At 40.3% G+C, this 12,326-nt stretch overlaps 1 long non-coding RNA gene across 1 annotated transcript in view; it reads right to left on the minus strand.

Moving 5' to 3' along the window:
• Window positions 1–5,631: 5,631 nt before the first annotated feature.
• LOC137662368 (uncharacterized) overlaps window positions 5,632–12,326 on the minus strand; it is a 48,423-nt gene continuing 41,728 nt past the window's right edge. Inside the window, exon 5 of the long non-coding RNA XR_011047994.1 lies at window positions 5,632–6,132. This is a non-coding gene — a long non-coding RNA (uncharacterized lncRNA). The remainder of the gene's footprint in view (window positions 6,133–12,326) is intronic.

The following is a 12,326-nucleotide window of genomic DNA, read 5'->3' on the forward strand; positions in this document are numbered from 1 at the left end:
CTACAAGAGATGATGCAGAGTGACAGATGAGGTGCTGTGAGACAGAATGGTGTTATGGTGCCCATTACTGATGAGCATCGATAATGTGCATCACTGTCGTAACTGCAAAGTCCCTGACAGTGCAAGTATTTTTGTTTAATGCAGCAATAAAAAATATTTTTTTTAAATGAAGGAAAAAATATTTCCTGAGTTCAAGCTTCCCAGGTTGTATTAACCAAAACTTACAGCACTGGTGCTTCTATTTTATTTTGTTAGTCATTTGAGAGTGTAGGAACAGTATGAAGAGCTGATAACGGAGGTAATTTGTGCCAAATGACTCCAAAATGAACGACTAGAAAAAATGCTCAAGAAGTTTCTTAAACCACATCATGTTTTTCTATCCATGAAACCGAAGAGGCCTTTGGTGGGAACCCAGCATTGGTTCCTTACACCGGTCCAGGGTGTTGCAGAAAACCTTCACCAAAGCTGCAAACAAGGTCGATGAAATGGCTGGATAATTTACTAGAAAATGGAACATCAGTTGACACAAAAATTGTCCTCTTGACATGAGTTTAAAAAGCAACTGAGGTTCATTTCAGCTTCAGAGATATGTAAGGTCCCTGCAACTTGTAGACAAAAAGTGAGTGTAGATTTAATTACAGCAACATCCAAGGAGTGACACACTTTATAAAGCAATTATACACTGACTTAGAAATCTTCTCAAAGTAGGTACTGAAAGCTGAGTTTTTCTACTAGGTCTGAAGACTGACAGATTTGCAGTAGTCAGTGTTGAATAGCATTGGTCCCAGGAGAACTTCTCTGGAAACACCGCTATGCAATTACGTTTTCCCATTAACAAGTACCTTTTTGTTAACTAGCATGTCTTAATCTGTTTGATATGTACTTTGATGCCTTTCTATAGCTCTAATTTGCTAAACAGAATGTCATTTAGTGTTACGGAATGACAATATTTCATTAAGTACAATGGCCCATTTTATGCCTGAAGATATTTTTATCACCAAAGCAGCAACCTCCTTAAAAAAATGCCGTAAGGACTATTGACTAGGCTTATGTTCCATATAACCACTTTTTAGGCACTGAATCCTAAGTGGCCTTTTTGTTAATTTATTTAGCGCTGGTTAAAGTTACATGAGTCATCCTTTTTTTTTCTTTCTTATTTGAATTTTGACACAATATTTGTGTTTAATCCATGTTCTGAAATTTCCCTACTATTCCAGAATTTATTATGAGTATTAGCAGGATGAGAAACTTCAGCCCATTCCGTGAAGATCCTTGTGAACAAATTGTTCAGGCTGACTGATTTTAAAATGTTTCTTTCTAATCAATATCCTGCTTGTCCAAAAGATTGAAAATAAATTTGTCAGTTGTTTATAACTAGAGCTCCCCATTGATTGAAACCTATTGTTCTACTTAAAAATCAGTGTCAGAGCATCAACTACAGACACTAGATCCCACTCATCAGAGTTAAATGATTATTTTTGCTAAAGTGAGAAGTTTTGACAGTCCATCTGGACAGAGAGTAATGTGAACTAAATGATACCTCATAGATGTTTTATTACCTAAGAAGAAGGACAAAATAAGTGGATCTGATTTTTGGACAAACACGATCAAGACAGTAGACCTTGCGCTGTAGTGAAAGGCTCAGCTTTTCAGCTCTACTTGGTCATTTTTCTTCACTGATATAGAGAGGTGTGAGGACACTTCTTGATTGTGCATGAGACTTTTTCAGAGAGCTACACGTACAATTTAACAAGAGTAAACACAACATTTATGTGGTGTTTGCCTCTCTAAAACACTGCTTTACTGCTTTTTTTATGAAGCATACCTTAATAACAAGACCCCCTCAGCAAAAGAGAAATGACCATCAATTGAATTTGTATTACAGATGGAAAACAGAAACTTAAGTCTACGGAGAAATTTCATGTCTCTCATCTTGTGACAAACCAGTGATATTTTCGAGTAAGATACATCAATTCTCATCTGAAACTGCCAGCCAGGTCAGCATCCCTCTGTTTCAACACACCTATGACTGACAAAGAAGGCAGGAAGCATTAGGAATGAAATGAAGAAGTAATCAAATGATAAAGGAGTTAAATGAGAAATTAAGACAACATTTATAATCTGTGGTCACCCAGTTACCTCTGTTTTCCAGCATGACAGTACTTATTCCAGTGGGCAGCTGATGGTACGACAACATTCCCTGCAAACAATTTTCACTAACTATAGACTAGCAAAGGAATTGTTCTGGACTAGCCTCTTCATCTCTCTCTTTGTCAGAGCAGCGTATCTAATAGAACTTGTTAGCTTGCATACCTTATACTTAATTACATATGGCAAGTCTGGAAGCTGTACTGTGGCAGTGAAATTTTGCAGAGATTGTTTGCTAACTTGTCTTCAGCTCAGCTCTAAAATCAAAACACTTTTTAAATTTCTTTCTATTCTACAGAACCTTCATTTTACAGATTTATGGAGGAAAACAAGACACAACAAAGCTTTAAGTTCCTAATCATTACCTTAGACCACTGGAGCTCTACCTGGAAGGTAGCGCAAGCTACCCTAGGAGGGCAACGTGGAATTATGAACAGGGACACCCTGGGGAGGCAGAAGCCAGTGCAGCCTCTGGCACTGCTGCTTTCTGAGAAGCGAAAAGGAAGCTGCGGGGCAAGAGGGGAGAAATTTGGAGCACAGCACACTTTTGTGAGTTCAGTTTATGAGAGTATCTTTGAGGGGCTATTCTCATCTGGCAGAACACAGAGCGGCAGCGATGCTGTAAGATGCAGGACAGCTGGGTTAGAGCCCTGCTGAGAAGAAGGCGGAAGGAAACAAGACTTAAACCAATCATTTCTTGCTCTCTGTCATCCTCATTTCAACAGCAAGAGGATTAGTCTTGATATCCAACCTCTTTTAAATATAATTACTTTAATTAGTCTTTCTTTACAGATCAAATCATCCTTCCAAAGAACAGCAGGTGCAGTGAGACTTAAAATAACCCTTCAAATAAGGAAGCTCTCAGATGTGTCATAGAAACACCTGGGGCAAAATTCAGAGGTCTCCTCAGACTGGTCAGACTCCTGTGAGCTAACTGGGATTTAGCACAGAATTATGGAGTACAACCAGGAAAGGAGTCTGAATTTAAATCATGTCCTGAGAACATGCTTTCCACTCCTGACCTTGTTTTTTGTTGTTTTTTTTTTATTTCTCCCCCAAAAACCTAATGCTTCATCTAAATGAAATGTATCTATGTTTTATCTGACTTAACTTAAAGGCTGACATTTACAAGGAGACAGGGATAATAGTGTGAGCTATTTGAATTTTGCAACTGCAAAGCACACACATACAGACATACCCAAGCCTCTTTCCTCACAGCAGACAGACCAGAGCTAGGTCAGGGTGGGAGCTGAGCAATGCAAGCTAATCCATTACTTATGCAAGCAATACATAAGTAAATGGAAAAGGAATAGTCAAATGATTTAAAATTTTAAAAATGAGAAAAAACGAAGGAGGCTCATTTTGCTGCACTGAAATGCTCTCTTATTTTAGCTGCACTGAAATGTTCTTTTATTTTAACATCAATTACCTTTCTGTAAGAGGAAGAAATCTTAACCTACAGGTCAAAACCAGAAGAGTCAGCTCTGTTTTTTCATGTAGATCATTGACCCCATCAATTCTTCTAAAATATCTGGTTGTAATGACAGATGGCACTAGGAACTGCAACTAAGAAAAAGCAAATTAAACTTCAGCTTTATGTTTCAGGTAAACGTGTCCACCCCCCCCAATTACCTTACAGTTGGAGCAGGAGGCTGTGAGAAAGCCAAAGATATCGTCATCAATTGTTGCCACATAATTCCTCTGAGCTGAACGTGTTTCTCATGTGGAAGTATAACTTAATCAGGAAGCATCTAGGGCCTTTACACATCAAAAGGTCATTCCACCAAAAATAAACATAAGGACGCTGCCAGCTTAATGAAAGTTTACTTCAAATGCCATCCAGAATTTGTCATCTATTTGTCAACTCTTAGTTTGCAACAAGAAAACACACACGTATCCTAAAATAAAATAAACCCTTCTGTTATGCCACACTGTTCCTATTTGATCATAGTCTAAACTCTGAAGAAACATTGGATGTGATCCCACAGGGCTAACAGGAGCAAAATGTGATCTGACAAAATCAGTGAGCTAAATACACAAATAGACTGATGCAGTTTTCCTTTCCTGAAGCTAACAAAAAGACACTTTGAAGACCGTATCTCTGTCTTAACTGGAGTTGCTTTCAAATGCTAGGATGTTCAGAGAGTCTTCATTTCTGTCGTTATACTGAGCAAAAATAATTCGAGAGAATATAATTCCCTGGACATCTTAACAGAAGGCATCTGCTTGATGTGCAGTGAATGGAAGATGGATCAGGTCCCAGTGTCCCTTTTGTTCATCTGCAGCTCTGGTAATCTTAACAAAAGGAGCCAATTCCAATACTCTTTTTTTTTTTTTTTTACTCAGGACTTCAATGAACATGAACTTACAGGACTTAAGTTTCAACGAATTCTTGCCGGATGTACTGACAACTGTTATATTCTTTTTCCAAACCAAACTATAAAACACGTAGCTGCTGTAACTTCAATCTGTTGAAAATTTCCCACCACTTGGACTACATAATGATTTTCTTAAATCTGCTTATCCCAGTTACCCCAAGCTTTGATTCTTGCAGTTCAGGAGTTTATTGTACCAAAACCATGACGCAGAACTGTATAAGATATGCCTTTATTTGCCTCTTCAGAACCAAAAGAGCTATTATTCCAAACTACTGAAGTAAGACTTAATTTAAAAACAAATATATTTGTGTCCATTATGCACATTTCATAATCACTCAACATTTTTCTTTAATTATGTTAAATGACAATGAACAAGAATATTGTACTAGGTTCCTGTGTCTTCTTTAGACTCTCATTGATTGTGCAGTTAAAACATAATTTCCTGTCACATGAATACATCGTGATATGAATGTACAACTGTGCACCAAAAACTCTTACAAAAGTTTTGTTTCTAAGACTTTAGTGCTGGAACAGGCAAAAAAAGGAACTGTGTGCATAGACAACTGTGTATTGTAAAAACAGGCTATGGATTCTGTGCAAAATTCACCTCGATATTCTTTGACTAGTGAGCGTGTAAACCTGCAACCTGAAATTCTCTAAAGGCATTTTCTTTTTGGAAATCTTCTAGCTGCTTTCATGTTAGAGAAGAAAGAAAACTATATATTTGTCTAGATGCCACTCGATAACAGTATCCCACACTAAGTGTATATTGAGTACAAGGGAACGTGGGCCCTACAAGAGCCCAGCATCATAAAGGGCTCAGTCATGCGAGAGTCTCTCTTTTAAACTGTTTATTACTCGATGGAGCCTTGCTGCCTGCTTGATATTACTGCAGACTTCGTGTGCTCAGTTCCCTCTCTTGCAAGTTCTTCCTGGATGTTCAGACTTCGCATTGCTCCCAGTGAAGACGTGGAGCTAAAAAGCATGGTGAAATACGCAGAACTTCAGTCTCGAACTCTGTCGATTAAAGTGGTGGAGGGTAAAAGCTTAATACAAAATTTTCAAAGCAAAAATTTGTACCTAATTCAGGATGGACTTCAGCAAACACAGCTATGGAGCTAGCTTTTTGCATATATTTCCATGTTTTGATGTCTTGAAAAGAAACTCATCGAACACATACACATGGAGCACACTAACCTTATTACAGGAGATAACCTTTAGAAACACCATTAACATTAAAAACATAGCTGTGCTTGAGTTCATCATGAGAAGGATTATGTGGTCATTTCTAGTCTCTCTTCCTCTCCCAAGCTCCTGGTAACATCTCCACTGAGCAAAAATACCATCTTGCATGGCAGGGCTATGCCAACGCTGATTAGCCAGTGACCAGCTGTTGAGCAGCTGTCTTCTACTCGTCTTTCCTTCATGGGAGATGTTCAGATGGGTTTCCCTCCTCTGCCCAGCTGTTGATTTCCATGGAGTGTATTGGGATGCAACTGCTTTTGAAACATTCTTCCTGATCAAATTTATGTGAAAGTGCCCATGGATTCAAAGGAGTGACTGGCAGGCAGCAGGATTGCATAAATACCTTTTCATTGGGACCAGGCTAAAAATGAAAAAGAAGCGATTTAAAAGGGTCCAAGGAATTTAAAAAAAAAATTCTCATCAGAACCTGCTGCCTCCTTGAAACCAAACTTTTCTCAGGACGACGAGCTTTGATAGGAAAGTTTTCACAAAGAGAAAAGACAGAAAAAGCACATGCAATGATCTCGTGGTATAGAGCTCACTGGACTGTAAGAAATAAAGGTTAAAGTCTCTGATCTGAGTAAGAGTCAAGAGACTTGAACCACATTTCCAGTGACTGCCCTAAGCGTGGGACTGTTCCAAGATGATATTCTAATTTTTCTACACAATGACAAAAAAAGTAAAGATTTCCTTCTCAGTGAAGGTCACCGACAATTAAGAACTCTCAAAAGGTTTTCTGGGATGGAAGCAGAGACCAGGGCAGCTGTCTTGTTCTCTGGCTCGCTCACCTTGCCAAGGCAGACTGTTCTGGCAGCTCAGGATTTGCTGAAGACTGGAAGTGATCTACTCCAGTTAACTGCCAGGCCACGTTCCTAGCAGCAGGGAACAAAAGGAGGGCTGTGCTATCCTAAAGCTTAGCAAGGATCTTTCCATGCCAGCATAACCCTCTGGAAATCAGATACACTGGTTTTGTGTTTTGCACCGTCTGTATTTTTTTTTAATAGAGGTGATATTTAAACCACTAAAGAATATAGAACAGACGATGTTCAGCCAAAAATAAAATAAAATAAAATAAGAGAATATAGAGAGATACAGTAAAATTTGCAATATGCACTTAGAAACAAAAATATAGTTTTCCAGTGCCCTGGAAAGGAAAAAGCCTTGTTCTGGTTGGAAAAAATCTTTTTATCTACTACAGGCCAGAATTTGGGGTGGGGGCAAGATTGTTATCAGCGTTTATAATAACAGCAGTTCTGCAAAGTAAGATAAGCATCATCTAATCTTCTGTTTCAGAAAATCTATGAAGTTTGGAAAGTGATCCCCTACTGCTGCGATGAACTACAGGTTTTATGCGTTATCCAGGTCTCGGTCTTCCCCTGCAACACTGGAGATGCAGTTCTGACTCAGCCAGCTGAGCAGAAGTGGAGTGCCAGGTTTCCTACCTCTCTGCCCTATCAGACATTACCGACCCTCGAGCAGGGATGGCAGAAGAAGATATATATAATCAAGAGCTACAGATTACAGTCCTCTGTTCTAATTTAAGAAGGAAATTAGTGGCAGCTCAGATTAATCTGGAGGTTGTGGACTGCAGCGTAGCAGAGATGTTTCATTCTGTGTCCCTGTTGCAGGGGTAGGATGCTGCAGAAGACAAAGCTGATGGGTATAAGCAGAAATCATGGAGTCATCCTATCCAAATTCACATGTCAACATGAGTCAGAGCCACTGCTAGAGATGGGATGTTTACCCAACTCCATTAGGAAGGAAATTAGAGGAAAATTATTATAATGAGTAGGATTCACTCCTCTGATCAGAAGAATTTGATAAATGCCCCCTCTGAATGTTTTGTTTTTGTCAGGAGTATGCCAACTAACATTTTCTGCTTGAATTTCCTTACTGCTGAAGACTATGTATTAAAATCCACCATGGCAGAACTCACTTTTTCATGAGCATACCTATAATCATGGTTTTGTATATAATTTCATCTTCCAAAGGTTATTGTGCAAGTGAAGATTTGTCCTGACTTCTTGGCTAGTTCAAAGCTCAGCACAGAGCAGGTAAAGTTCTCCATTAACAGAACGTGTACGTTCTGTGTTTTCGTTTTGCCTGCTCACTTGTGTGAGGCATTGAGTAGAGGTGTTAACGTCTACGTTGACCAGATAGCTGATGCAACTAGTAACGCTGTCCAGAAGCTCTCCACCTCACATCTGCCCATCCTGCAGATACAACTGTCAAACCCCTGAATGATGGATTTCTTACATAGGTAAATAGTGATAACTGTGGTGCAGCCATGGTGTAGCTTTGGTGGGGGCCTGGAGTGTGAGCTCAGCTGCAAGCAGCTCCCAAGAGAAGCGGAGGGGGACACTAATGCTTCTTCCAGCTCTCAACCACTCTTATCAGTGAGCCAGCCTTGAGCAGCCAACTACCCTCCTAGAAGTGGAGGGGTTGCATTCCTGGCACAGACCCAAAGAGCTCTTTGTACGGCTGGAAATGCTAGCACTTCCAAAGCTGAATTCCCAGGCAGATGCTGCTCCAAGGAGGAGAGCCAGAAGGAGCAGAGAATGAGGGACACGCATTTGTTTCTCTTTCCTTCTTAGTCTGCTACCTCTTTTGAGACTCCAGTGTGCCAGAGAAAGAGACAGAGATGCTATCAACTGTGTACCTGCTTCTTCAATTCAAGGGAATAAAAATATTTGGAAGGGATGACTAGGGACAGAGCACCAATATCATTAAATGAGTTGCAGTACCCACAGAAAATGGAGAAAAACGTGCCATATTCCACTACTGCTCATAAAAGGATCAATTTACTCATGAAAGAGTGTTTTCAAGTTCGCTTTTCAGTTGTTTTTCCCAGCCTCTGTACGGTGGCTGCTATTGGGCACACTCAGCTCTGGAAATGGGTTTTTTTGGGACCAAGATTCATTAGTAAACCTTGAAAAAGTAACCCAGATGCTTAGCCGTTTGGGTTATGGCAGCCTTGAGTACAGCAGAGCAGTGTATCCACTAGGTGGAAGCCTGTAAATGCTAATGGCTGATGACCACTGCAGCAATTAAAAAAGCCGGCGGAGATTGACTCTAATTCATTCTCCTGATTTCTAATGAAACGAGGCAAGGCTGTCCTGCTCCAGACACCTCTTACACCAAAGAGCTGTCTCCTTAGGCTTCTGTCTGACTGACTCAGGAAGAACAGGGGAATGGTCAACCAACAATGGCTATTTTTTAAATATTAATTTAGCTTACATACACCATTCCTAACATACTAGGAAAATACGAAGCTCTAAAAACCCAAGCTGTCTTCTGTTGCCTATGTTCTGGATTGAATTTTGCTTTCTCTGTACCCAGATCACAGAAATTAAAGCTGTTTTCCCTGTGTTCACAGACAGATTTGCTTCCTGATTTAAGGCAGGTTGCATTCCAGGTGAAAATAAAAAGGCAAAGAAAAAAAAAACCCTTTTTGTACTGGAATTAGCTTCTGGAGGTTAGCTTTCAGGTTCAAAAAATCTGAAATTTGGAAATCTGAGTATGTGTTTTGTGAATGCCCAGATTTAGTGTACTTGCACTGTGATTGCAACAGGTACATTTAAAAAACTTTTCTCCATTTAGACAGTACACCTAGTCCTCTATTTTCTCATTAATGTTTTGCATTTTCTATTACGGTTCATAGGAACTATATTTACCCATGAAATAATTTGCATATTATTACTGTGACTCCAATAAGCAGATGACATGACCAAACTATATGAACCATACAGCGTCTGCACCAGTACAGCAGGCAGTGTGAGATCAGACCTTTTGTAGATGGATATCTATTGACGTCATCGGCAGTTACACTAAATTCTGTACCAAACATTGAAAAAGTGGTCTGTAGCGTGACACATTAGTATAGGATTAATCACTTTGCATCTTTAATTTTCTGAAATATAGGGCCCAATTGTATCAGTGGCTCTTTTTTTATACTGTTGATACAAACAAGTCCGCAATTCTGAACAAACCATGAAACCAAACCTCTGCGCTTCTCTGGTTATAGTTAGCAGAGAATCCGTAACCGAGACTTTTTTGCTTTTAGCTGAAATGATTCATACACCTGGAGCAGGATATTCAAAATGCAACCAGTGAAGTTCTGGTCTATTCATTATCGATACTCTGGATTTGGATGAAACATCAGGCGATGGAAATCATGCTGGTAGATTCATCATGTCTCTCGAATCTGAAGATTGAGAAACTCTTTGTGCTTGCTGCATTTATTAACAGAGCTTTCATATGACTCAATCTTAAATGCATCCAGCAGAGAACTTGGACCGATGCCTGCTTAAAAATACAGCACTAGACACATGCCATATGCATCACTTACCCACAGGTTCATCAATAACAGATTTCTACAATACCTGATCGAGAACAAACATTTCAGCTCACAGTCCTGATTAATAGTGCCTTTTCTGTTCAGATGTCTGCTAAATTGCCATGGGTACACAGGAGGTAGAAAGCCGCCTTCTTCTCAGTGGTGCTCAGTGACAGGACAAGGGGCAATGGGCACAAGCTGAAACATGGGAAGTTCCATCTGAATATGAGGAGGAACTTCTTTACTTTGAGGGTGCCAGAGCACTGGAACAGGCTGCCCAGGGAGGTTGTGGAGTCCCCTTCTCTGGAGACATTCAAAACCCGCCTGGACGCGACCCTGTGCAACATGCTCTGGGTGAACCTGCTTGGCAGGGGGTTGGACTAGATGATCTCCAGAGGTCCCTTCCAACCCTTAACCATTCTGTGACTCTGTGATTCTGTGAAAGCCAATTTAGAGCTTACCACAAGACATGTTGTTTCCTGACACACCAGAGATATTTGCTTGTTTATACAACAAATAACAATTATATTGTTACAACAATGCTGTTTCCAACAACCTGAGCTAGAGCCGCAGTACATTGAAGAGGGAGCTCTCTGTAGCAGGACACTCCACACAAACATCTTGGACAGGTCTATCATCAGAGTCCTCATGTGAATAGTAGACCTCTGCAGACATTTACTGATCTCCCCACCAAAGGAGACATGGCAGCATGCAGTGAAGAATCTCCCCAGGGTGGTCCATACTCTGTCTAGCTAATACTTTGTCCTGAGGTTTCTGGAAAGTAGCTGTAACTACAGACTCAAGTAACCACAGGCCATTGTCTAACTCAGAAGCTGAGGCCAATTCTCTCCTTAGTTCTAAGTAAGGTTAAAATTGAGAAATGATGCAATTGATAGCTTGAGGAAGGAATGGCTTTGCTTTAATTTGGGGTCCTGGGTTATTCCTTGGAAATCCAGTTGTGCATACAAGCCTAACAATTTTCTAGCTGGTTTACCTAGAATCAGCACATTTTCAGGACAACAAAACACGTGAAGTCCCTGTAGAGTTTATTAATTCTGGGTAACTACAATTACATGGTTTCTAGTTGTATTGGAACACCCTGGAGCAAATGCCTAGAGCGGTACTCCTGGTGCGCAAAGCACTGTGCAGATAGGCACCTGGAGAAGTCAGGGGTGCTGTGTTTGCACCAATATGAAGAAGACAAAAAATAGCAAATGTGTCTTGATTGTTCTCCCTTCTGAAATGGAATATACAGACCTTGAGCCTTTGAGCCTGGAGTCTCATCTGAGATCAGCCAGACACTACAGAGACTTGCTTATCTTAATAACAAATTTTCCTGATACCAAGATTTTTCCTTGGCAGTGTTCCGTACATGCACATCTCCATAAATCATTCTGTTCTGAAATATGGCTAATGACAATATAAACCAGAAGCCATATTGCCTCGGGGTTGCAGTTATGGCCCAGCAACAGCACCGTATAAGAGAACAAAAAGTGAGTCCCGGAACTGCTATGCCATACAACCTACCTAGCTGTGAGTCCTTTCACCTTCATAAGAAACCAGGCTAAAACCTATCTGGCAAGGAAGACAATTTAATTAACAGAAAAAGCATGAAGTCTAGCCAACTAAATTCAATCACTAAAATGCTTTTCCTTCTCAGCCCAGACTGCTCTCTCTCCAGCTGGATGCCTGTCCGCCCATGGGTTTCTTTCCTGCAGCAGCTCAAGTTAATCCTGAACCATTAGCCCGTGCTAATTTCTGTGAAATATAATCCCCTCTGTTTCTTAGCAGGGCGTCCCCTCACAAAAATACCTAATTTAAGCCTGTTAGATATCCCTTCAAATTTTCCTTTTATTACTTTTTCACCTACTTGCTGACCTTAGTCATTACCTCTGCTGAGTATGTGGTTAGCTGTCAGCTGCAGCAAAACAAAGAAACCCCATTCTTCATGTCTGTTTACACTCTATCAGCTACAAACCCCATCTGTATCATTTCCTCAACTTACACGAGCAATTTTCCTGCAAGACCTTTTAACATCTGTGTCCCCTGTGTCTGAATCAGCTGCTTTTGTTGATTTGGCAAAGACTCCGGCATATGCTACAGAGAACATATGGTCTAAGCATGCCTTTCTGTTACAAGACAGAGACATTCCTCTGCAGATCTCTACAGATTGGAAGCAGAATAAATCTCTGCTATTACATCTTTTGAGGCAACTGCTG

The sequence above is a fragment of the Nyctibius grandis genome, chromosome 4, assembly GCF_013368605.1.
Source record: "Nyctibius grandis isolate bNycGra1 chromosome 4, bNycGra1.pri, whole genome shotgun sequence".
Taxonomy (NCBI): Eukaryota; Metazoa; Chordata; class Aves; order Nyctibiiformes; family Nyctibiidae; genus Nyctibius; species Nyctibius grandis.